Source organism: Dama dama, chromosome 7 (genome assembly GCF_033118175.1).
Source record: "Dama dama isolate Ldn47 chromosome 7, ASM3311817v1, whole genome shotgun sequence".
NCBI classification, from domain to species: Eukaryota; Metazoa; Chordata; class Mammalia; order Artiodactyla; family Cervidae; genus Dama; species Dama dama.
In genome coordinates, this window is record NC_083687.1 from 16,851,675 (window position 1) to 16,878,680 (window position 27,006).

Genomic DNA, 27,006 nt, shown 5'->3' on the forward strand with positions numbered 1-27,006 from the left:
TGCCTGTCCACCCAGACACCTGCAGGGACTTCGCCACACACACACTCGGTCATTCAAGAGAGACTTGGTCATTCAAACACCCGCGTGCATGCATGTACACACACACACACACACACACACACTCTACTTCCATGTAGGCTGCTGCTTTGGCCTGAATGCTTGCTGCAAGGCGTGCTCCCATCAGTTCTAACAGAAGGAGCGAGAACACCGTGGCCGGAGGAAGCCCACATACTCCACCTTGAGCCTCCTAGGCCCCTGGATGATTGCCTTTTCCAGGGTTGCAGGCTGTGAGTTTTCCAATTAGGAAACCTGAGCCCTGAGAGGCTCAGGGGCAGCAGGGTGTCATTAAGGATGCAGCTCAGGCAGTGCTGGTGGGAGGAGGAAGGAACCGGGGCGGGAGGCGGATGGGTGGGTGGGAGGCCCTGCAGCACAGCCCAGCAGCCCCAGAGAGACCTTCAGAGGCTCTGCCCACAGGTACAGAGAGCTGAGCCCCTGCCCCCCCACACCCCAGCCTCAGCCACAGCCTTCCGCATCTCTGCCCAGGACACCTGCACCACCTGGCCTCCGAGCCTGGCTGAGCGCAGAGAAGTAAGATGCTAAAATAACCCTCTTCCTCATTTGCTCGGTATCCAGCCCTGCCCCCAGCAGTGACCACACCTTGCCTCTTCCCAGAGGCAATACTCACCTTGGTCCCCCTGGACCTCCTAGCTCCAGCCAGAACGCAAGTCCGTCAGGCACCTACCTTGAGCCTGCACCCAGAGGGCTGGGCACCCCCAGCGGCCCTCTCCTCCTGGGAGGAGTCCTCCAGGCCTCTGGATGCAGCAGGAGCTCTGAGTCCCCAAAGCCACCCATCTACATTTCCCCCAAGATATCTAACATCAAAGCACTCCATAGACAAAAGCAGTGTTCCAAGGTGAACAGGGGCAACGGATCAGAGTGCTAACTCCTGCTCCCCCATCCTGCCACCCAGACAACCTCTCTGCAAAACGGGCCACAGACCATTTCCAGAGTAAGGGGTTGGGCCTGACGACTTCGGGAGCCCCTGCCAGCCCCCAAAGCTGGGGTACTCTGAATTGACCTTGACCGGTGGAACTTTGACACCTCCAGGCACACTGACGGACGTCTGCCTGGCTTATTCAGTCCCTCCTTGGCATGAAGCCCAGAGGAGGTTCATCCCTCACCTTCTGGCTTCTCTGTTTCCACCAGTCCCATAGAGCCTTTAGACGGGAGCCTGGGGCACCTGCATGTGACACCTCTGTGTGTATGTATGTACCTTTCTCATTGCCGCCAGAGACGGTGAGCTAGGCTTTTGGCAGCTGAGTCATATTCTTGGCTTCCGTTCAGCTCTGGTCCATGCACACCCAGGTGTCTTGCACATCTGTATCCTGCCTACTCCTACTTGTGACTCCCTTCATCCCTGTCTGTGTCCCCTCTCCCCTCCTTCCTCCACGCACCTAGGGAAACCAGCTGTGAGAAAACAAGACTGATTTTTCACCGTGTTTATAAATCTCTTAAGCTCTGCACGGAGCTTTCTTTTTTTCTTTTTTTTTAGCAGCTCAAAGCCTAGCTGGAATGTTGCTGTTTTCGCAGAGAAAAATCAAAGGAAAGGGATTATAATTACGGGTCAAGTCCTAAGCGGGGAGCAGCTGCAGGCGCTGGGGGCTCCCCTTGCTTGGGCATCTTTTGTATCAGCAAAGAGCCAGGCATCCTAGAGGCAGGCTGAAAGGGACGTGACCAGGGTTCTTGCCTCTTCCCATTCTCTCCCATTTCTTGCCCTCGTCAAATGCCGTCATCTCCTGAACTTGTTCTCGGTGAAGCAAATGCCTACAGCCAGGTATGAAATACCCAGCTCATCAGCCGCAGAGGACCCTGGGCCTGGCACGCTCACCATGTTCTAGCCCCAGTGGCCCCCAACTTCCTTACAGGACTGGCGTGGACCATCCCCACCCACCACCATCATCCCCACCCCGAGATTCTGGGCTATCCAGAGACTCACAGTGGGGCACTATTCACCAGTCCTACCCAAGTCTCAGAAGTGCTTTTCCAACCTGGCCAGCTGGGAGAAGGAAAGAGAAAAAGAGAGAGAGAGGGAACAGCAGCCCTCGCTCTGAGCTCAAACTCTCCTTCCTTCCTTGCAAGCGCAGCGACCTGTCCAACCCACAAAGTCTTCAGTGTCTCATCCGCCTCCACTAATGCCAGACTTGAAAGTCCCACCTGAGGCTCAGGTTTTCAAATCTCTTGGTTTTTTTTTAACACAAACTTTCAGCATCAACTTGAAGCTGCTGTTAAAAACCCCAGGCCTGGCGGTCCTGCAGCTGAGCATTTCCACCTGGATTTAAGTAAGCAGCCATGAATAATCCAGTGTTTCCTGCAGGGCCACATGCCCTGCCCACCCCCTGCCCCCCAGCCCAAGGATCTGGGAGCCCAGACCTCCCTGTCTCAAACCCCTGACTCAGAACGTGTGAGCTGGACAGCGCCATGGAGTCGCTGGCTCCAATACCCTCCAGTGATGGAGGAGCAGGAACAAAACCACCCAAGCTCAAAGGAGGGTGAGCAACAACCACCAGCCCTCCCTACCCTTCACAAAACAGCCCGGCAGCTCCAGGGATGGCGCAGCGCCCCAGTTCCTACAGAGCCAAGGGTAGCCTGCATGTTTATGGTCCTGGCCAAAACAGCAAGTCCCTATTCAGTACTGGCCCCATGGGGGACCTCAAGCAAAGTGTTTCCCCTCCTTTGACCCTAAACCCACATCTTTCTAAGGAGGAGGATAGAGCAAGTAGGTGGCAGCATCCTTTGCAGCTGTGATGAGTTAGGACATGTTAACGGAACAAGTGCTACCCCACACGGGGGTGGTTGGAAGCACATTGTCCCGAACTCAAATCCAGTTCTCCCAGTTAGGGAGCGGATGAGCCAGGATCAGTCACTCCTCTTCACTGAGCCAGGGTTTCTGCACTGAAATCGGGGGGTCACGAAAGCCCACCTGATGGAACTGTGGGATCCAATGAGCTGGTTCATGCAAAATGCTCAGCACAGAGCAAGGTACACTGCGGGTGCTTAACACATGGTATTATTATTTTCTCCTCTTGGAAAATGAACCAGATAACAAGAGACCCAGTCCTCCAGTTCTGGAGAACAATGCACGACGGAGCCCTGGAGGTGTGGGAACACGGATGAAGGCGAGGTCACTGGGCAGCAGGGGACACCGGAGGGCTGCGGCCCCTGCAGGACCGCTCACTCACTCCTGCTGCAGAGCCGGGCTCACCGGCTGCGACCGCGCGCTGCTGGTCAACAAGGGGGAGAGCACGAGCTGCCTGTGTTGAACACAAATTGACCGAATGATTTGCGTTCCCCCAGCTCCCACACTCAGGCACTGGGGCCACCCCTGGAGCCCGTTAAGTGGGTGACTGTCTGCAGCGGTGGAGGCAGGAGGTAGGGGGAGGAGAGAGGGAGGCCCAAGAGGCCGGAGGTGAGGAGAGGAGGAAGGGGTGGGAGAGAAGGGAGGAGGAGGAAAGGGAGGAGGTGGAAAAGAAGAAGGGGGAGGGGAAGAGGCGGGGGTGGGGGAGGGAAGGATGCCGGGAGGAGCTGAGGGCAAGGGGGCTGCAGTGAGGCTCAGGATCTGGACGTCGTGAGCTGAAAGGACATCGAGCTGAAGTGGTAACTACAGCACAATTCCAAAGGCTGCAGACATCCCTTGGCCTGTGAGTAGAAAGGAATTTGAAAAGGAAGCTCCATGAGGGCAGGGACTATTTTTAACTATTTCTTTTTTAACTCTTTGCTGAGTGTGGTATCTTCAGGCCCTAGGCTCATGCCTGTCCAGGGAAACATACAATCACCACTTGTGGAATGAGAATATATCCATGCAGGCTATCAACCAATAGTCCGTAGCCCAGCAGCTTCTGCCCCGAGCTCAGGGAGAGACGGGTGGCGGCCTCAGAGAACCCCAGTGGCTGATTTTGAGGCTCTAAGCTTGGCTGAGTCAGGGGGCTGTGGTAAAGAGAGCTCAGCACAGTAGCCCCCGGACGGTGGACAAGTGGTTTTGCTGGTGGGCGGCGCAGGAGAGAGCGTGGAGACGACCTGGAACACAGCGGAAAATGCGGATCAGGTATTGAAGTTAGGACATGTTCCAAAGGTTTTGATGCCAAATCCTGTGCACTGCACTGCACCTCTTCCTTTCTGGAAAGAAGGTGGCGTCATCAACTCCAATGACCTGCTGATACTGACCCCGAGTCTCCTTGAAGCCTCTGTAAAGCCCCCAACTGCTAGACCCTGATTCAGTAGGAACAGAAGTGAGTAGCCAGGTCCAAGTACATTAACCACCTCCTGGCTGTGCTGGTGGGAAGCCCAGGAGAGCCCTGATGACAGGCCCTCCCTCACTGGCTTGGCCAACTCTGTGATATGGGACCACTCACTGGCTTTGGAATCTGAATTCAAACTGCAGCTCTGCAGCTTCCAAACCATACGACTCAAGGCACTTGGCAAATAGTATAAACTCGTGTTTCTGGAGAATTTACTCTGTTCCAGGCACCGTTCCAGGTGTTTTGCATGTATGTTCACCACCCTGTGTGGCAGATACTACTGCTATCCCATTTTTCAGATGAGAAACCTGAGGCAGAGTCACAAGAATGAGTGGTAAAGTTAGGATCTGAACTCAAGCAGTCAGCCTCCCCAGCCCTGGCTCTCACCTTCCATGACAGCTGTGTAACCTCTCCGAGACCTTGTTTCCTTTTTTGTCAAACAAGGCTCATCACAATATCTTCTTTTTAGAGTTACTGAGAAGATTTGAAATAACATTATATAAAGTACTTGGGAAAGTATAATATGTGTTCAAGAAACAGCACCTGTTATATTTTACTGATTTAAGAGTGTATTTCTGTTGTAAAAATGGCAATAAAGTATATTTTGATTCATGTCAGTAAATGACCCCAAACCATGGTTGCTCTTCTGCCCCATAAAACCTCTTCTCTCTAGTACATTATTCAGCTGATTATGTCTTAGTGCCACCCTTTGCGGAGAATCTTTTGTTTCCCCTCCAGATCCACCGTCCAGCCTTCTCCACCCTCGTCACTGCCTAGGAGGCTAGTCCGTGTGTCCAAAATCAATGGCCATCACGCTCTCTGCTTCTGCTTGTGACAGGACAGACAGGGAGGAGCAGGAGAGGGAAGAGGGAAAGGAGAGTGGATGGGGTTATTCATCCCCGCTCCAATGCCTCCCTGTGAGTCTCGCTGTGACCCTCAAGCAAAGGTCACAGTCTCTGGGTTTTAGGAACTGCCCCCTCCTTTCACCCCTTCACATTTAGGAGTACTAACAACCCCTCACTCTACCTCAGTTCAGTTCAGTTCAGTCGCTCAGTCGTGTCCGACTCTTTGCGACCCCATGAATTGAAGCACGCCAGGCCTCCCTGTCCATCACCAACTCCCGGAGTTTACTCAAACTCATGTTCATCGAGTCGGTGATGCCATCCAGCCATCTCATCCTCTGTCGTCCCCTTCTCTTCCTGCCCCCAATCCCTCCCAGCATCAGGGTCTTTTCCAATGAGTCAACTCTTCGCATGAGGTGGCCAAAGTATTGGAGTTTCAGCTTCAGCATCAGTCCTTCCAATGAGCACCCAGGACTGATCTGCTTTAGTTACTCTACCTAGCCCTATGATATTTCACCATCCCTGTAGCTTCTTCCCAATGCCATACCTACACCTTTGGAAACAGTTCCTTTAACCCTTTCAAATAACTCATTTGAGTGCATCATCTGTCTCCCAGTAGGGCCTGACCCATGGACAGCATCAACTAGATGAAGCCTGAAAGCATTTTTTCACTGAAGTTTGGCAGGCTTTGGGTCAAATCTTGTTTTAATACTCACCAGTCATGTGAGAACTTCACTTTTCTCATCTCTTTTCACATGGGAATAAAATTGAGGGTAAAAAATAGTACCTACTTTATAGGTTATTTTGAGCCAATGAGCATAGAAGGACAATAAATAACAGCTATCAGCATTATTAGTATTTGATATATCAGGAGTATAATATGGCTATCTTCCGCCAGGTCCTTGACTTTAGCTTAGGGAGTTATGTGGTTCTATGAAGTAGATTCCACCCACTCCCAGCAGCAATTGGTACATTTAATTCCAGAGGCCATGGTGATTGGTTATGAGAGGAACATATGGCTCCAGCAGGTCCAATCACAGTGGGACTCAGAACTCTTCCCAAGACTGTTGGGGAAATGTATTCTCTCTCCTTCTAGATGGCCTGATCTGTGGACATGCAGCTCACACCTGCTACAGCCATCTCACTATCCCCGAGGAAAGCATCCTGAGGATAGAACCAACTCACAGAGGTTGGGGAAATGGAGCCAGACTCTGGTGGATCCAGCCTGAAGTTCACACTGCTTTCTTGATACACAAACTAATAATATTCATTTTTAGAAGTCAGGTTAAATTGGGTTTTTGTCTACTTGCCTTAAATTGCATCTAGTGGATGGAGACTTTGTTACCAGAAGTGGAATGTTGACATAATTGACCTTAAACATCAGGCAAAGTGTTTACAACACGCCAAAGAGATGTGCTGGCAGAAAACAAAGATGCTGCCATCTAGGGCCACCGTGGACAATGCCCTACACAATCCCAGGGCATGTTCATCGAACCTTCATAGCCATCAGAGACCTGTAGCTTCATAAGACATCTTTCTTGCACATGGGAGTAGAATGACTTGAAAAAGGGGAGGCTTTTTAAAAATTGGCACAGTGATGTCAACTGGGGAAGCAGCGGGCTATCATTACCCAATCTGGCAAAGTGTCAGCACTTGTATATAACAGCAAGGAGTGTGGTTAAAGTGTTTCCCCAGTCTCCTGGGGTCACAGACCTGTGTGCCCAATAAGGCTATGGCAGGTAAGAAAAATTTAGGATTCTGGAATACACTGACTGCTTCTTGTGGCCTTCAATAAGAAGTGGGGTCCCACAGTACAGAGACAACCTATGGTTCAAGGTGGCCCTTTGAGAGCAGAAGAAAAAAAGAAAATATGGCTCTGCTATGAGAAGCTGTCATTGCCACCTGTGGTTTATAATCCAAAATTTCTTGAGATTATGGTAATCTGGAGCCTGGCAGGGATGGAAAAGTGATGCTGTGGTGTGTGAGCAAAGGTAAGTGTAGGTACCATAGTGGCATATAAGATTGAGATCCATAGGCGGTCTGAATCCTTGGACCACACACAAACATCTCTTGAAATAAACTCCCTTCCTGTAAAGAAGGACAATCTCTTCTGTTGTAAGGATGCAGCCGAGGTGTAGGCAGTGAGCAAAGGGCAGATCAGTGGGGTCTATCTTGCCCAAAGAACAGACCCCAGGAGGTAGAGTGTGGAGGCAGAAGCTATGAAATTAAGGGCTAGGGAATAAGCAGAGCAAGGAGGTCTGTTGCTAGGAGACAATCCTCAGACTTAAGACTTACTCAGCAATATCTCTTGGCTGCTGTTATTGGCACATGGTATTGACTGGGAAGTAAACAGACTGGAAATCTAAGGTCTTTAGAGAGAGTTACATTGTCAAGTCTGGCTGACAACGACCTTTGATTACTCCAACCTAAGGCAATGCCCAAGTTCTAACTGCTAACATAGTAGAAAAGAGAAGCTCTCTGCCACATCCACCCTAGACGGGTCTTAAGAGGACAATGGCCTCCCACCATGACTGGCTAACCGAGGAATGTGCACACTGCCACAAGAAGATGCAGTGGACCACACAGCAGTGACAGCCATGTGGCTTTCCAGTTTTATTATTTTCTCAGTGGAAGGAGTATGTTTTTGTTTGCTTGATTTGTTTTTTGCAATTCTCATATTCTTTCTCCATATGTGTGTTGAGACATAGATAGCTTATCATTTAACAAATCAAGGCCTGAAACATCAACAGTTTCATCTGGGTTGGATGAAGAGAATTTGGAGCACTGAAAGATGCTGGACTAGGAGCCGTAAGAAGCAGCTGGGTGAAATCTCATACCTTGCTCTCGACATGAGGTGAGTCCATTGTATCCAAGTGAGTGTTCCGTAACATGCATAGGTAGTACAAGAGTATGTGTTGCAACCAAAGAGGTGGACTGCAATGGACATCTGTGGTTGCCTTCCAAAGATCCATCACTGAAGCACACAAATTCAATAGGACCTCCCACGGGTCAGGCTGGGGAAAATGATTCAACCTCTAGCTCCATGTACATGGAGCATGTACATGACACAAGGACAGATAGTGACTGCTCGTGACTATTTCCTGAGGAAATTGTGGGCCAAATTTGTCCCTTTAGAGTGACTCTCAGGGACACAGTACTCAGCAATAAGTGATTACAGAGGCCATCTGCATCCCAGGCACTGTTTGAGGCAATGGCGGATCCTACAGTGAACAACAGAGGCGTGGTCTTTGCCCTCCGGAAACTCACATTCTGCAAGAAACCACGGGATACAGATGCGAGACCAGGAAGGAAGTCAGCGGAGGAAGACAAGGCCAGCGCACAGAGGACAAGACACAAAGAGCCAGTGAGAAAAGGAGCCTGCAGCTGCCCAGGCTGCTCCTGAAGCCCATGTTATTGCCCAAATTTTCAAGCACGTGAACCGAAATTACTCCTGATGGCTCTAGCTTTGAGTTGGGTTTTCCATTACTTACATTCAAAGATACGCTGTGTATGAATCTCTCAAGCTTAATCCACTTCTCTGGATTTCATCAGAGCACCCGACCCACTGGCAGGAGCCTAGATTGTGATTGATAAATATATGTTGAATGAGTCAATAAATATGACAACCATTAAACATGGGAGGAGGAGTGACTATTGAGGGCTTATCCCAAGGCAGAACTATAGAGGCCTATAGAAGCTATGATGCTGTCTTAGTGAGCAGTCAACCTAGCAATTCAGGAGGGTGGCTGAAGAATGAACAGGGCATCCTCCATACAGACAGCGCGCGTGCATGCTTAGTCGTTCAGTCGTGTCTGACTGTTTGCAACCCCATGGACTGTAGCCTGCCAGGTTCATCTGTCCATGGGATTCTTCAGGCAAAAATACTGGAGTGGATTGCCATTTCCTTCTCCATGGCATCTTCCCAACCCAGGGATTGGACCTGGGCCTTCTGAAAGGCATGCGTATTCTTTTCCATCCAAGCCAACAGGGAAGCCCCAGGATGTCTTAGAAAAACAATTACTCTGATCAGCTTTGACATGCAAATGTGACAGAATCAAATATTAAGAAAGATCAGAGGCAGATGGAAGATTTTAGTCTCTCCCGTCCAATTCACCTACTTAACTGAAGAGGAAGTTGAAGCCAAATGAGAAGACAAGACCCACCCGAGTCCCACAGATATGACAATCCATTTACAAAGGTGAAGGCATCCATTGCCTCACAGTTCCCTCCTTGGGGACCAGGACATTTCACTCCATCCAGAGAAGAGTGGTTCTCAAAGTCTGATCTCTAAGTGCAGCAGTAGCCTCACCAGGGAACTCAGAAGAAAGGCAGGTTCTCTTGGGTTCCACCCCAGACATACTGAATCAGAAGCTCTGAAGTGAGCCCCACAATCCTAGTCTTGCCCAGCTCTCCAGGTGTATGCTCAAGCCTGAGAACCACTCTTCTAGAACAGTGGTTCTCAAACCTGAAGGGGCATACAAATTACCTGAGGATCTTGTTAAAATGCCAGTTCAAATTTAGCAGGTCTGGGGTAGGACCCAAGAACTGTCATTTCTAACTAGCTCCCAGCTGATACCAATGCTCTGTGAACCAACCACAGTTTAAATAGCAAAACTCTCTGTATTAAAGCATTATCTTGCATCTGCTCCCCATCACTTGTGCAAATTAGAATTTCTCACCAACGTAGCTGAGCAGACACAATCACAGGGACTTAAAAAAAAAGTAAAATCCCAGAGAAGTACTACACCATGTAAAAGAAGATCTATTTATAGCTAAAGACATTAGATAATTCAAATATAAAACGTCGGCCACTAAAGTCCCAAAACCTATTTTTCTTGTCTTTCTCACTTAAAAAAAAAACTTTCATTATAGAAGCAATATCAGTAAAAGGCTTTTAGAAAGGAAAGGAAGAAAAACACTCATACTCTAATCACCCAAGCAACTATTTTTTTTATATTTGCATAATCCTTCCAATCTTTGTTCATACATATCCATAAAAAAAATAAAAACCAGCTCTGATCATGTACTATGGAGTCTTCTCAACTAGAATAATTCTGTACTGGAGTGCTCTTATCCAATTCTCATTTATCTTAATCAGTAAAACCCCTTAATCAGTCCGTTAATATACTCAGTTATTCAACAAGTTAGTTAATTCTCTGGGCCATGGAGGTCCATCCTCCTGGATAGTGTTTTTCAAGGACACAGGGGTCCTTTGTGTCTCCCATGGCTTCAAGAATGGGAGACCTCCCCTCCCTCAGCTGATATTTCAAAGTCTTCAGAGAAGGAATCGCCCTCAACTTCCCTCTTCTTCCCTCCTACCTACTCACTTGGGTCCCTGCACTGATTGGTCCCTTCATCCCCACCATCTGAGAATAAGGGCCTCCTTACTGTGTACAGATTCCTTCCCCGTATCCCTATCCTCTCCTAAGAGGGAGAAGAATAGTCTGTGTGATACATGAAAGCAAAGGGGACAGTTTGTGGAAGAGCAAGCTGCCCAGAGGCTGCCCACAGGTCTGGGTTGTAGGAACATGTGAGTGAAGCTGGGATTCAGTTTATGAGATCACCTCACTTCTGGAGGCTTCTGCTTAAATGCACTAACCTCAGACCTTCCTCAGGGTCTTTCTTTTTGGGCCTTCCAAAATGCTGTCTTCCCTACCTTCCCTGCCTTCCCTCTTTGGTTCCACCAAAGAGTAAGCTAGAATTCAAGACTGATAGAGAGATGAATGAGATAGATGGATAGGTGGGTGGATGAATGGGACAGAGGGAGAGTGTGAATGGATGGAGTGATACAGAGATGGATGGGTGGAGAGACAAGTTGATAGAAGGTAGCTTGGATGGACAAACTGACAGAAAGCAGGAAGGTCCCAAAGAAATAGCTAGTTATCTGTACTCTTTTCATTGTCTGTTTTCCAAGAGCAATGATTAATTCAAGGTAAAGAGGACCCAAAAATTGGATGTCAAATCATAATCACAGCTCCATAGAACCACAGACTAAGCTAAAATGGGGCTCCTTTTTACAGATGAGCAAACTGACGTCCAAGGAAGTCCAATGATTGGCCTGAAGTCTCAAACACTATTTATTTTTCATGCTTTCGTTTTCCAATCTCTCAATTTCTCTTTCTCCCCCCACTCACCCTCTCTTCCTTCTTCTCCCTCCCTCCCCCCTTGTCTCTGAAAAAAATCACTCTTATCCTTTCACCTGCATATCTTCCATCTATCTTTTATCTCTGCCCCCAGCCAGTTTCCTGGTTCAAAGTCACCCCACAGTAAATCAACCTACCAGCACAGTGGTTTCCACAGCAGAAGCAGGAGGTGAGACCGACATTCTACTTCTAACAAAGCCATTTTCAATAATGTATAATTAATTATAACGTGTAAGAAAGGCCTTTTCCTTGCAGGCTGGTGCAAAGTTCTTCCTGACATCTAACACAGCTCCGTCCTTCTCTTTATGGTTGATTAAATAACCTACCCCCCTTCTCTTTTCCCTGAAAATGTAAGGCATTGTCTTTGCCAGCCTTGGAAAGACCAGGACAATGAAGGCACTCTGCTGGGGGCCCCTCCTGCCAGCTCCTCCACAGGGGTGGTGGGTGAGGGGAGGCAGGCGGAGATGAGCTCAGCGCTGGTTAGGAGAGGAGACCCTCCTGGCTCTTTCTCTCCCTTCCTCGTGCACGTGAAGCTGAGCCGGCAGGATGCAGGAAAGCTTTTTCAGAGTATTGATCACAGAGGTACGGGTGGCTGCCAACGGGATGCTGCGCGGTCTGTCGGGGCCCCATCCGGGAGGTGAGAACGGTGTGCAGAACGCCCTCCTCACAGGCCCTGCTCCAGGGGGCAGGGGTGGAGTCTGCAGCTCCTGGCCTTCTGAGACACATCCCTTATTGTTAGCCCCATACCCCTGTACTCCCCCTTTGTTCCCAGCTGGTTTCCCTCCCATCCTCTGAAAGAGCTACAGAACCAGGCTTCCCAATCAGGAAATCTTCTCACCTGGAACAGATGAGAGGCGGTGTGGGTTCTGGTCCAGCCCTCTCTACCCTGACCTGGAACCCCACCACGGAGCACCCACCCCACCACCCCACCTACACATGTCCCTGACATGCATCCTGCCCAGAGAGTTTCCTACTAAAAACTACGGGTGGTTTTATTGCGCCGTGTCTTTCTTTTTATGCCTACATCTGAGTCATCTCAGACTGGGAGCTCCCTAACAACAAGATATGTATTAAAAATAGATAACCTTAGCAATAATAATAATACCTTGAGAATGTACTCTGTTCCTGGCTCTGCACCAAGCATGTTCCAGGCACCATGACCCTCACTGTTAGCAGACCTGCCCTCCTCAAGCTCCACCCACCCCACCCACCTGAGCCCCCTGGGAAGGGCCCCACCAGCTGGTGGGTCTAAAACTGTCTTGGGGTCTGGAGAGCCTGGCAGGAGCCATGGCCATCAGAGTGTCCTCTGAGGCCCCCTCCCAGGCGTCGGCCCAGGCTTCGGGGCCAGCTCTCCAGTCTCACGATTCTGCAGCCTGCAGGAAACCAGCTCTTCTGGTCCTAGTCTGAACCCTGACACCCCGGCGTGTGTGCGTGCTAAGTCACCTCAGTTGTATCTGACTCTGTGTGATCCCATGGACTGCAGCCTGCCAGGTTCCGCTGTCCATGGGATTCACCAGGCAAGAAAACTGGAGTGGGTTGCTGTGCAGGCCCCTCTGACCCCAGGACAAGAGCCCCTCTGCCCAAAAGGATGAATGTAACCTGAAGCTGCTCTGAAGGGACAGAGCAGTAGGGAGGAGAGAGGCCACGTGCTGTGCTGTCCTAAAAGGGCACGGGGAGGGGAGGAGAGAGACACCTGGAGTGTGATCATTCTCCGGACGCCCTGGCCCTGCAGGACATCCCACCACTACAGCCTCAGAAAGCCACTTATCCTCAGGATGGCATGCAGGTGGTGGGCACAAGGTCACCCAGCTGGTTAGTGATGGGTAGCTAAGACTCAGTGGCTCTCTTACACACACACACACACACACACACACACACACACACACACACACACACTCACTCCCCTATTAATCTCCTAGGCCCTCTTCTGAATGGCTGATTTCTTGGACTCCTGTCTCCCTGTCTAAGTCATCCCAAATCTGGCCCAGTCCAGAATTCCTGAGGCCATGGCCACCAGCACTCACAGCATCTAAGATACATATCCAGCTCAAGGAACTCTTCAGTTTGGCGTGATGTATGTCACTATCAATGGAGAGCTCCTAAGACAGGAGGCATGATAATACCCAGGATCACAGTCCACACCCAACTGCCCCCTGTGCCCCTGGGCACTCCTTCCCCATTGGCATGCTTCCCAGCCTTTCTCCATCAGGGGCTCACTTCATGCTCTGCAGCCCCCCACCCCAGCCTAACACCCCGGAAGGGTTTGGGATGGGGTGGCTTTGAGCTCACAACAGAGGATGCCCCATGATGCATCAGTGCCTCCTTCACTCAGGGGCAAGGCCCTCACAGGTGCAGCACGTGTCTGACCTTCGGAAGATATAAGCCTGCCCTCAAAGCACTGACAGGTGGCCAGCAGAAGTGATGTCCTGACTGTCTCACAGAACTGATACGGAAAGGGAGGAAAAGGTCAGAAAGCAGAGGTGCAGGGGTTCAGAGAAGGGACAAGAATGGTGGAGATGATGGTGGGGCCAAGGCTGCCACTCCTGGCCTCCGCCCCAGAGAGTCGCAAAGAGACAAGATCCCCAGGCAAGGGTCCATGGAGGCCTTGGGGTCAAGGGCCAGGCTTGGCCTTGAGGGCCCAGCAGAACATCAACAAGTAAAGATGAGAGTGAGGTGTGCTCAGAGGGGAAAGAAACTGGGGTGGCAGAGGTGCTACAGACCATTGCACCAGAGATGCCCCTGCACACCCGTGACTAAGGATGCAGATCCTGGCTCTGCTGTGTGACCTCGGGCAAGTTCCTCACCCTTTCTGTGCCCCATCTATAAAACTGGAATGAGAGCAGCACCTACTTCATAAGATCCCTGAGAGATGTAAATGAGTATTTACAGTGTTATGACAGTACCTGGCATGTACAAAGTGCTCTACGAGTGATAATTATTATTGGTGTGGATGACAATGATGTTATTTCATTGCATGGAAGCCTTTTCTAACTGAATCCCCAGCCGGTTTGCTGTTACCTGGTTTCTAGACTTGGGTAAGGATTTGTTTGCCCATTTACGTGGTAAGTCACAGATTCCAGGACTGAGCGGTGGAGCTCCCTGAAGGGGTGCCCCGTTCCTGCTGGCTCCCCTCAAGAAGGGGAGAGGGGAGGAGAAGAGGCACCTGCTGGTTGATGGTGCTTTCTGGGGCTCCGGGGCCTCAGTAAGCCAAAGTCTGCAGGGAAGCCGTCTTGATCACCCCAGGGGATCGATCCTCCAACACCACGGCTCCTTTGGCCCAGCTCGCTCATGGATCTAGGCAGGAGCAGCCCATCCGGGGCCTGAGAACAGGAGGAAACTCACATCCTACACCCTCAGTGCTTCCAAGTGGACAACGCGTGGCTTCTCTCCTGGCCACTGGCTCATGGCCACGAGAGAAGCAGCCAGGACTTCCTTTCCCTGGATGGCTGAAGGCCTGGGCCAGCGCTCTCTGAGAAGGACCTGCCGTTCTGCTCTCCAGCCCCACGGCGAGGGTCAGCACGGACGGCTCTGCAGCAGGGGTGGGAAAAGGCTATGGCCACGTGGCTCCCACGGGGCTTAGACGGTCAGTGAGCCAAGCATGAGAGATCGGTGGGTCACAAGAAGGCGAGGGTTGGGGGCACCGTGGGAGGAGACGCCCTCCATCTGATAGGGAAGATGGTTCCTGACTTCTGGAGTTTGGGATCTAGTGGGGAAAGGTGACGGCTATACTTACATTAGAATCATTGAATAATAATAAGTATTATTATTTGTATTATCAGCTCCTACTCATATTACTCAGAGCTCCTCCTCTGCTCCTCCAAGCACTTTCCTTGCATCCTGTCATTTAATCCCTACAAAGCGCACTGGGAGGTGGGTGATGTCATCATACAGGTGAGTAGAAGGAGGCAGTGGGAAGCTACGGAACCCGTCCAAGGTCCACAGCGGCCAGAGGCAGCTCAGGGTCCACAGGCCGGGCTTCACCGTGACCCTGGACTGTGCCATAGACAGAGGCTGTGAGCCGTCCGCACCCAGGGGAGGGCCAGCTTTGGGGAAGCCGGCCACTGGGCTGCTTTCTGAGGACAATGAGGATGAATGGGGGGGCTCGGCAAGGAGCTGTGTTGGAGTGCAGGTCCCAGCAGGGAAGTGTGTCAGGATGGTGAGATGAAGCTGCTGACTCTGATGGGGGTGGGGGTGGGTGAGGCAGGGCTGCCCTGTTCTCCAGGGGGTGTCCTGTGCAGAATGGGGTTGGGAGGGGGGTGGTAGGGAGGGGTCAGCCTCTAAATGCTCCCCCAGCAAAGAGCAGGGGCTGCCTAAGTGAAGTGCTCAGTCTATTGCCTGATGCCACTGTTTGAGTCGCAACTGGAGTTTAGTTTATGACTCTGGCCTCTGTAAGCCCTGCCAGAGCACAATAGGCAGCGAATGCAATGCCCCTGCACCCTGGGCATCCCTGGTCCAGCTGAGACTGTCCGAGGCCTGAGTGGGGGAGGCTGTCTGGCACTCTCTGGGACAGAGGAGGGGAGAGGAGAGAACCCGAGGGGTTACTTAGTCCCTTCTGTTAATTACCCACTTTTTTGACCCTGAGAAGTGAGACTTGAGATTAGTGAGGGGTCAGAGATCCAACACACTTCCCTTCTGGGATCTGCACCCCAACATAGCTCCTTGCCAAGTCCCCCCATTCATCCTCATTGTCCTCAGAAATCACTCCTGCAGGCTCCTTCTCTGATGCTGGCACTCCCCTGGGCATGTGCGGCTGGCACCCTCTGTGTCCCACACAGTTCAGGGTCAGGGTGAAGCCCGGCCTGTGGAGGGATGTGACTCAAGCCTGCCCATCCTCCCCGGCCTAGCATCCTTGCAAACTGGGCTGCACTGACCCCCTCTCCCACCCTGCAGACCCCCGCCTCCCCATCCTGGTCAGTCTCCCCCAGGCTGTTCACAGTCCTCACTCCTCTGCCACTCTCCCCAATCCCACTCATGCGAGAGCAGCCAGTGCACACGGGCCAGTCTTTCTCCCTCTTCCATTTCGCAGTCTCTGTCCTGATTCAGCCATCCCAAAGCCAAGGACAGCTTTAAGCAGCTGTCCACACACACACACACCACCCTCCCCAGACACCAGCTCCTGGAGAGCAGGACCGCGTCTCCTTCATCTCTGCCTTGTCTTGATTAGCCCTGGGCCGAGCGCTCAGAGGAAGCTCAGTGAACATTCATTGAGAGATCTCTTTGTTCCTGTGGCCTTAATGTATCACAGTGTGGGAAAGTCGCTCAGTTGTGTCCGACTCTTTGCAACCCCATGGTCTATACAGTCCAGAGAATTCTCCAAGCCAGAATACTGGAGTGGGTTGCCTTTCCCTTCTCCAGGGGATCTTCCCAATGCAGAGATTGAACCCAGATCTCCCACACTGCAGGCAGATTCTTTACCAGCTGAGCCACAAGGGAATCACAATGTGGGGGCCACAGAAAATATGAGGTGAGTGTCTGTGGGCTGAATCCAGGCCAGGAGGCCCCTTCCACTGAGTCTGGGACAAGGCTCTGGTCACCTCCACCTCCCACTTTTCAGAAATCACCTACTCCAGGCTCTTGGGGCTCTTCCCGTGACCAGGCCAGGAGGCTGTGATGTGTTCCTTGGTGGGGGAGCCCTTGTGAGGCCAGAGACCCTCATGTGTTCAGAAATACCTGGGCAGCACCACAGAAATACAGGGGTGGGGATGGCGGGTGGAGGGCATGCCTTCCTCCCACAGAGAAAGGGTCTGCGGTTGCTGGCACACTGCTGAGTGGAAGTTCTCTGTTGGGATTGGTCAGGATGGTCCAGGAGGAAAGCTGTCCTCACTAACACACATTGGAAGAGACAGACCATCCCAGCAGATCTGCCCAATCACTCCAGGTCAGTGTTCATCAAATTGCAGTTCAAGACCTACTGATCGGTGATGGAATCAATGCAATAGATCATGACCAATGTGCTTAACAGAACAAAACAAAACAGAGTAAGGTAGGATTAGATGGAATAGAACAGAATAGAATAGCATAGGGCATTGTACTTAGTAAGAATATGAGTTCACAAAAACTTTGTTTCCATTATAATTTCTACTATACACACGGGTTTTGTATGTGTCAAGTGTACCTACTAGGTTGTGATGTAAAATATATTTCTTACTCTGGGATTCCAGTCAAAAAAAAAGTCTGAAAGCCCATGGTGACCTAGATTGCCCACAAATCTACCAAATCTACCCGACTTGTGCCCCCTCCTTATGATTTGATTCAGCCATGAAGTAGCATGTCCATCTGCGTTAGTGATATTTTGAACAGACTCTTTTTTTTTAAATATTTTAATAGCCTTCTATCTTGTTTCCATCTATAATACACTATTCCCCCTATTCTTGGGTATTTCCAATCTAATTTTTACAAATAACATTTTTTAAAAAAAATTTTATCACGGTATACCTGATTTGACTTTGTGGAGCTCCAACCAGTCCATCTTAAAGGAAATCAGCCCTGAATATTCATTGGAAGGACTGATGCTGAAGCTGAAACTCCAATACTTTGGCCACCTGATGTAAATAAGCAACTCATTGGAAAAGACCCTGATGCTGGGAAAGATTGAAGGCGGGAAGAGAAGGGGACAACAGAGAATGAGATGGTTGGATGGCATTGCTGACTCAATGGACATGAGTTTGAGTAAACTCTGGGAGTTGGTAATGAACAGGGAGGCCTGGCGTGCTGCAGTCCATGGGGTCATAAAGAGTCGGACACGACTGAGTGACTGAACTGACTGATTGACTGCCTGGAGCTGTCCTCTCCCTGGGGTCTTAACTGGGCATGTTCAGCATGGATGTGTGTTCCACATACAGTTACCAGGCCATGAGGCAGTGCCGTGAGCTGGGGCCCCAGGGGAAAGGCAACTGGGACAACCCGCTTGAAGCTCTTTGCAGCTTCCCTGCATCCAGAGAAACAGAAAGTAAAGGACAGGCTTTGTGTGGCTGCAGGAGACCCCAGGCAGCTTTTGCGGTGACCCTCATTTTGTAGTTGGGGAACCTGAGGCCCCTGCAGAGGGAGGCCAGTGGCTGGGGGCTACCTGGAGTAGAACCCACGACTCCTACAACTTCCCATGAGCACAACTCCACTGCTGCCCAGGCCTGCCCCGGGGGCTGGCATACTGTGCCATAGGCAGGCCACAGTGATGGTGCCCTCTCCCGTGCTGGGAGCGGGGAGCTGGCTGCTATAGACCCTGCCAGCTCAGGGGGCTTCCGGGAGCAGCTGGATCCACTGTCCACAGGAAGGCACCTTCGCTCAAGGATTTGACAGGAAATTGCTCAGAAATGAAGCAAAGGGAGGCATAGCGATTTCAGATACTAGAAAAACAAGAGCCCTAGCTTTCCCACACTTAGCCCTGATGGGAAAGTTGGGATGAGGAGAGAATGCCAATGAGGGTAAGTTCCAGAGCTGCTGGAGGCAGGGGATGGGCTGCAGCAGGCCTGGGAGGTTCACCCAGGCTGCTCACTTTCCTGGGCTCTAAGTGAAGACTCCCCCTAGTTAGCCCCCCCCCCCCACCCTACTCTCCAACCTCAGGCTTCAGGGAACCCTGGGGCATCCCCCCTCCATCTGCTGACCTGGAGTCAAGGAACCCCAAAGCCGAAAAGCGTTAGTCTCTTTCACCTCCATAGCCCCAGGGCCCAGTCCAGGATCTAGCTCATAGAAGACAGGAAATTCAGTGAGTTTTGAGGAATGAATGAATGAATGAAGATGAAGTCCAGCTAGGGCATGAGGACAGTGAAAAAGAGAAAGAGCATTTAAAAATCAACATATGAGGAGAGGCGGAGGTGGGTGCAGAGGAGGAATGAGGTGGGTGTTATGGGCAAGGCTGGGCTGGAGCAACCACAGGAGACTTCCTGGAGGTGGGGGTTACAGGCCAGCAGAAGAAAGCATAAGGAGAAGTATAGGGCACCCAAGGGGACAGAGGAGGGGTGTTGATCTCATGTTCAGACCTGGAAGGTGCTGGGGAGCCTCCTGGGCTTGGATGAGCAGAAACAACTAGGAACTGGCCCAGGGGATGCCAAGGAAAAGGCACAAAGCGAGGAGGAGGAAAGGGCCTGAAAAGGACAAGATTTCCAATTTCACATCCCCAAGGGGAAACAGGGTCCACCTGGGGAGGGGGCCACTTTGCCAGGACCCTGTGGCTCCAGCCAGAGGCAGAGCTTGTTAGAGTCTCCCCCTACCGCCCCCAAGCTGAAGGGCCTTAGTCCCTGGAGGAGCAGCAGGAAAGCGGCCTCCTGGTTCTGCCATCACAGGCGTATCAACCAGAAAGAGAAAGCATTCAAAAGAAACTCGGTCTATTTCTGTCACCACTTGGAAATGAAGACTTCCCTAGAAACTGACTGTTGAGGTTCCATTGTGCGTGTAAAGGCACTTGCGTGCGTGGGTGTACACACACACACACACACACACACACACACACACACACACGGCATTATTCCTGAGAGGTCTGATGTGGGGCTTGCCCATGGCTGTGCCCCTCAAGGGACCACCGGTGAGCCTGAGGGCAGGGCTGGCCACGGAGGACGTGAGGGTCAGGACCAGGCCTCTATCTGTGTAGGAGTGTGCATCACGTGGGGGTCTCCCCAAAGGCCCAAGTCCAGATTGTGACCCAGCTTGGCTTCTGGCCCCACCCATGTCTTCCTGAGCGTTGACTTGAAGCTGATGGAGGGCTCAAGGGGCACCACGTGCAGAGACCCCTCCCTGCACCCCATGTGGTACCCACAGATGACTCAGGTGTGGATGGCACCTCTCTCTGCCCTGCTCTAACTGCCTCTCTGCATCCAATCAATACCTCAATGTCTGGGACGTTCATCTCCCCTTCTCTCCAGTGTGGATGTGAGAGGGCAGGGGCAGCGGCTGGGACAGGGAGCTCCCTTGCCTTCTCCTCTGGGAGGCCCTCGGGGGTCCTCAGGCTTACAGAGTCCTCACTTTCCCATCAAAGGGAGGAGAGGCTGCCAGGGCTCCGTGTCAACCCACACCACTCGTCACGGAGCCAAGACCATCAGGGAGCAGTGGGTTTGAGGGGTCTGGATAAACATCACCTGTTGCTATTTTTAAAACGGACTTCTTTGTGACTCGGCTGGAATTCAGCAGAAGCAAAGGTAGGGACGGGAACAGCGGAGTCCCCAGACATTGTGCCCTCCCCGTTGGCACTCAGGGCCTACCATGAGCCTCGGGGGCGGTGTCACAGTCTCACCTCCTGGACTGCTGAGCAGCGAGAATAGAGATCAGAGCGGAAGCGAAGCGACGCGAAGGATGTGGAAGGCGCACCAGTCTCCCGGTATGTCCAGCCCTGTCCCCAAAGTCTTCAACAGCTCCGCCGCCTCCACTTATTTCCTCCCCGTCATCCCACAGACACACCCTCTGCATGCTGACACAGTGCTGGATGCAAGACACGGATGATTAATTTTTGTTAAATGACTACCGCTAACAACTGCGGTCCAGGAACTGGGCTTAGTACTCTACAACATTATCTCATTATATTACCTCCTGTCACTGGTGCAACAAGCCTGTCAAATGAGCACCCTTTTTCATCCCCATCTTAGAGGTGAATGTTATGGCTTCCCTGGTGGCTCAGATGGTAAAGAATCTGCCTGCAATACTGGAGGCCCAGGTTCGATCCCTCAGTTGGGATGATCCTCTGGTGAAAGGAATGGCAACCCACAACCCACTCCGGTATTCTTGCCTGGAGAATCCCATGGACAAAGGAGCTGGTGGGCTACAGTCCATGGGGTCGCAAAGAGTCAGACATGACTGAGTGACTAACATGCTAGAGATGAATACACTGAGGCTCAGGGAAGTCAAGTAACTTTCCCCAAATCACTCAGCCAGTAAAGGAAGGTTTTGGGATTTAAATTCAGGTTCATCTGAGTCTGAAGTTCAGCTCTTAACCATTCAAATATTAACCGTTTGTGGGCCAGCTCCCAGAGTGTTTGCTGTCCTGTGGGGGACGCAGGCATTGGAATCAAAAATATACACTGTAATATACAGGGCCTGTTATGATCAGAACCAAGGACCAACAGCAATAGTCATCCAACCAACGTACACTGAGGGTCAACATGTGCCAGCTGCTGCTTGAGGGCCTAGGAGTACAGGCAGACACAACAAAGCCCCTGCCCTGCAGCTTACAGTCTAATGATCCGTCCAGTTTCCCAAGCCAGAAACATAAGGTTCATTCATCTTTAATAAGGTGAACTCTTCTCACTCTTCTCTGATCAAGGTATTATTCAATCATCACTAAGTGCCATTGATTTACCCACCTAACTAGCTCCAGCACCTGCCCACTTCTCTCCATCCCACCTCCATCACCCCATCCAAGCCACCATTGTCTCTCTCCTGGACCACTCCAGTGGCCTCTTAACTGGTCTACATTCATTCACTCTTGCCATCTGCCAAGGAGTTTCCCACCGTGCAATTAAAATAAGCTTTTCTAAAAGTAAATCTGGCTCCCCTTCCTTTAAATTATAATCCTTCAATATATATCCTTCCTATTACATATAGAACTGATAAACAAGGTCCTACTGTACAGCATAGAGAACTATATTCAATATCCTATGATAAACCATAATGGGGAAGAATATTTAAAAAGAATGTGTGTATATATATTGTGTATGTATATGTGTATATATATATAATTGAATCACTTTGCTGTATAGCAGAAATTAACACAACATTGTAAATCAACTATGCTTTGATAAAAATAATAGTAATCGTTCAATGCCTTTCCATTGTCCCTAGCAAAAATACTTCTTAACTACTTGTGATGCCCTATCTCTCCAGCGTTTCCCTACACCATGACCTCAACAGCCATCTCCAACATCACAGTAGTCATGCCCTTCATCTGCACAATCACCCCAACCTCCCCCACCACAAGCCCTCCACCACTGCAGTCCTCAACATCCCAGAAGCCTGAATCTTCATAAGGCATCCTTTCCACATGTATGCCTGAGCTATGTGCAATGTTGGAGGCAAAGAGCTCTGCCATCAAAGCTCTGATGACTTGAGACAAAGACTCAGAAACACATCATCATGGCACCTGTCTGTTCAAATAAAAGCCTGAAGACTGATGTGGAATTCCTAGCCTTCCCATATCTCTAAGAAAAGTTCTCAGCCCATAGTAGAAGGCACTCTGCTCTTCCTGCCCTGAGGCAGGGTGTATAATAGCCAGGATCATCTGTAAGAGGACTGGGACCTGAAGATCAATCACTGTAGGACCCCTAACATTTATATTCCAGCCAAATCTTGGGACAATGACCTTTGAGAGCAGCCTTAAAGAGAAATACAAAGAGTGGACTTAAAGCAGAAAGAGGCGGGCACATTTCCTTAGAGTCCTTAGGATATTATGTCTGTAACTCTTCTATCTCCCAATGTTAAAGATGAGGAAAGAGATTTCCCATTACTTCATGGCAAATAGAGGGAGAAAAGTGGCAATAGTGACAGCTTTTATTTTCTTGGGCTCCAAAATCACTGCAGACAGTGACTGCAGCTAAGTTAAAAGACGCTTGCTCCTTGGAAGAAAAGTTATGACAAGCCTAGACAACATATTAAAAAGCAGAGACATCACTTTGATGACAAAGGTCCATATAATCAAAGCTAAGGCTTTTTTCCTGTAGTCATAAACAGATGTGAAAGTTGGACCATAAAGAAGGCTGAGTGCCAAAGAATTGATGCTTTTGAACTGTGGTGTTGGAGAAGACTATTGAGAGCCCCTTGATCAAACCAGTCAATCCTAAAGGAAATCAACCCTGAATATTCACTGGAAGGACTGATGCTGACGCTCCAATACTTTGACCACCTGATGCAAAGAGCCAACTCATTGGAAAAGACTCTGATTCTGGGAAAGATTGAGGGCAGGAGGAGAAGGGGTAGGCAGAGGATGAGAGCGTTAGATAGCGTCACTGACTCAATGGATATGAGTTTGAGCAAACTCAGGGAGATGGTGAAGGACAGGGAAGCCTGGCGTGCTACAGTCCATGGGGTCTCAAAGTATCTAACACAACTTAACAACTGAACAAAAATAACAACAGAAGATGGCTGGAGAGGAGACCCCGTTAGTCATTAGTGCAAGTCCCTGGGACAGCCAGGATCCCAGTCAGATTGAGACTCTGTCCCTTTAGCCCATCTGGCTTCCTTGAGAAAAGGAAGTACAGAGGGGAGCGAGCCCCTTAGGGAGGGATCAGCCTCCTGCTGCCGGGATGATCATCCTTGGGCCCCAACAAGGACAGAACAAGACGTGCTTTCTCTGGGCTCTACTGATCCTTCACAGCTGAAAGAAGAAAACAAAACGGTGGCCACAACTGGCTCCCCTCCAGCAGAATGGAATTACGGTGAACGAGAAAGGAGTTTTGGTGGATGCCATCTTGGTTAAAAGAAAGAAGAAATCCCTTGACCCCAGACTTTAAAGAGTCCAAGGGGGGCAACTTGACCATTTTATTGATATGACTTGAAAGACTGAGCAACAAGCATGACAGAAGTTTCTAATGCAGCTGTCGGGCAGCGTGGAAGGAAGGATGCTGCTCTGTCCAAGTTTCGCTGATCAGACATGCCAAGGAGGATTAAGTAATTAAACAGAGAGCAAACAATTCCCCTTCTCTGTATGAAACAGGCCCTGAACAGCTCTTGTGATGGCAGAAGGGCTTCTGTCCTCTGACCTCCGAGCCTTCGATTTCATTCACAGTAAACCATCCTCTATGCATCTACCCAGGCCAATTTCCTCAAAGGCAAATCAGACCATATCATTTCTGCCTTAAAAGGCTTCCAGGCTCCCCACCAGCTTCCCCACCAAGCCTAAGCTCCTTAGCGTGGCACATAGGGACCCTTCCAGCTTGGCCCTGCCTTCCTGTGCCACCCTTCAATTCCCCTGCCTTAGACTCTTTCTCTCTGCTCCCTCCTCCAGGAGGTCCTTCAGCAAGGCCTTCCAGCTGAAGGATGTTCTTGGTGTTGTGAGCACCTGCCTTTCCCCATCTCCATGGTTCTCAACCCTAGAATCAGAATCCCAGGAGAGCTTTAAAAAAAGAAAAAAACTCCAGCACCCCAGCCACACCCAGAACAATTAAATCAGACTCGCTTGGAATAGGGGTCCAAGCATCACTGGTTTTTAAAACCCCTCAGGTGATTTCAATGTGCATCTAGGCCTGAGAACCACTGTTTTCTTTAATCAACCCCAACCTAGTCCCTTCAAGATTCAGCCCATGTGTCTTATTTAATCATCAACTATTTCTTCGTTGGGCAGCACTATTCTAAGCATGAGGTATAAAAATAATAATGATTACTAATATTTATTAAGCATCTGTCATATGCCAGACCGTGTCCCAAGTGCTTTACATATGTTAACTCATTAAACTGGAACAACACCTTGATGGGGTAGGTACTATTATTTCCCCCATTTTATATATGGGAAATCTGGGGTACAGAGAGGGGAAGTGACCTGCCCAGGGTCACAGATCTGGTCAGCATTGTTGCAGGACTTGCACGCAGGCAGTCTGAGCATCCATCTGGGCTTTAAATTCCTGCCCTCCTGCCATTCACAGGTTGTAAGAGTGAAGTCATAAACAACGAATGAATAGAGTAGAAAGAGGGATGTGGGCAGGGGGCAGCTGCCTGAGTGAGCAGCAAGGGGCTGACTTTGGGTGGCCAGGCCATCCCCAGGAGCGGTATTTAATCTGAGTCCTGAAGGATGAGAAGGACCCAGCCAAGCAGAGTGTGGGAAACGGGGTTCCAGGCGGGGTGCCAGTGAACATGACATGTGCTAGGAACTGTGGAGGTCCAGTGGGGGCTGGCGAGAGGGCAGAGACAAGTAAAGACAGCGACAGGGCAGTGCCACTGCAGGCCACCTAATGAGAGCAATCAGCAGGGCACACGGTGTCCACCTCAGGGTGGGCCGGAGGTGCCCAATGCAGCCACTTAGCCAGAGGCACTTCCGGGAGCTAGAGAGACCTGCCTCCTCCAGGAAGCTCTCTCGGCTCCTCACTTCCAATCATTGCACCATCACGGTGTCTTGTGGGCTTCCCAGGTGGTGCGAGTGATAAACCACCTGCCTGCCAGCGCAAGAAACATAAGAGACTCCAGTTCGATCCCTGGGTCAGGAAGATCCCTGGAGAAGGGAACGGCAATCCACTCCAGTATTCTTGCCTGGAGGATCCCACGGACAGAGGAGCCTGGCGGGCTACAGTCCATGGGGTCGCAGAGTCGGACACAAACGAAGCGACTTAGCACGCAGTGTGTTGTAATTGCCTATTTACCTCCCAGCCTCCCCTCCTAGACTGGGAGCACTTTGAGGGCAGGAACCAATCTAACTGGCCTCTGTAGCCCAGCCGCTGACCAATATTAGGTGCTTGGCGAACATCTACAACAGCTCTGGATTCCTGACGGTGAAGGCAGGGCCAGGCCTGATGCTGGAGCTTCTGTGGTCCTTCTGCTGCCACTGCCGTCACCAGCTGGGCTCCCCGAACCAAGAGAGGCCCCACCTCTGTCAAATCAGAGGAGGGCAGAGGCCAAGGGGCAGGAAGATCAGAGGGATCACCCAGGTCGCATGACCCGTTGGTGGCAAGCTGGCCAGGACTCGGGTTTCCAGACCCCCAGCCCAGAGGTTTCTCCACTGGCCACTTCTCCACCGGCCTTCTTGCCCCTGCCTCTGCTCAACACTCCTTTAGGAATGTCTCGATCTGTGTGCTGAAGCCACACAAGGCAGAGAGCACCCAGAACAGAGGAGCCCACCTGTCTCCTGGGAAGAAGCAGCCAGCCGGGTGCCCCAGGGATGGCAGGGGCCCCTGCTCACTATCACGGGCCATTCTGCTTTGAGGTCATGCTAACAGCATGATGGTTAAGCATGTAAGTTTCAAAGTACAGTCCTGCAACTTCCCAACTCTGTGGTCCTGGGCCAGTGACTTCAACTCTCTCTGCAAAGTCTCTTCACTATAGAATGGAGATGAGTGGCCACAGTAATCCTATGTCCTAGGGTTGTGGTAAGATTAAATGAGTTAACAGGTGTAAAATGCTTAGAATGGTTCCTGGCAGGTAGTAAGTGCTTGATTAGTAAGATGTGTCCAGTAAATGTGAGTGAGAATTTCCCAGGACAGACTCAAGAGACTCAGGCCCCTAGGTGAGCCTGAGCTATTTACCAACCCACTGTATGCCTCGGTTTCTCCACCTTTTAAATGGGGAGTCATTCATCTCTATGAGTGGCTGGAGGACAACCATGAAATGCCAAGAATCCTGAAAAGAGTTCAGAGGTTAAATAGAAAGAACCTAACAAATGGGAGGCCTGATGGGCAGGTGACCCTGTGGCAAACGCAGGGCCCCATAATTCACCCAGCAGGTTGCCTAGGTTTTATGAGCCCTGGGGGCTAGGCTACTTTCCTGAACATCATTCAGAATTTATAGACTCTTGTCACTGTCCTTCCCAACTCTTTTTTTTTTGCCTTAGAAGGAAGCCTGGTGTTAACAGAGCCTCTGCTGCCCTCCCAGGAAAATGCAGCCCACCCTGCCTTCAGTCCCCCCCAGCTGGTGGGAAGAGAGGAGCTGAGAGGCCAGCAGGCCTGTCCATGGCAGCCAGGTGCCCCCTCTACCTGCCGAGATCAGGGCAGAGGAAGACAACCTGGAGCCAAGTATAGGAACCAGCCTTCTGCATAAAGGACCCCGTGATGACCGAGACCTCGTGCCTCAGACCTCTAGGAATTTGAACAGGACTGGGCCAGGCTG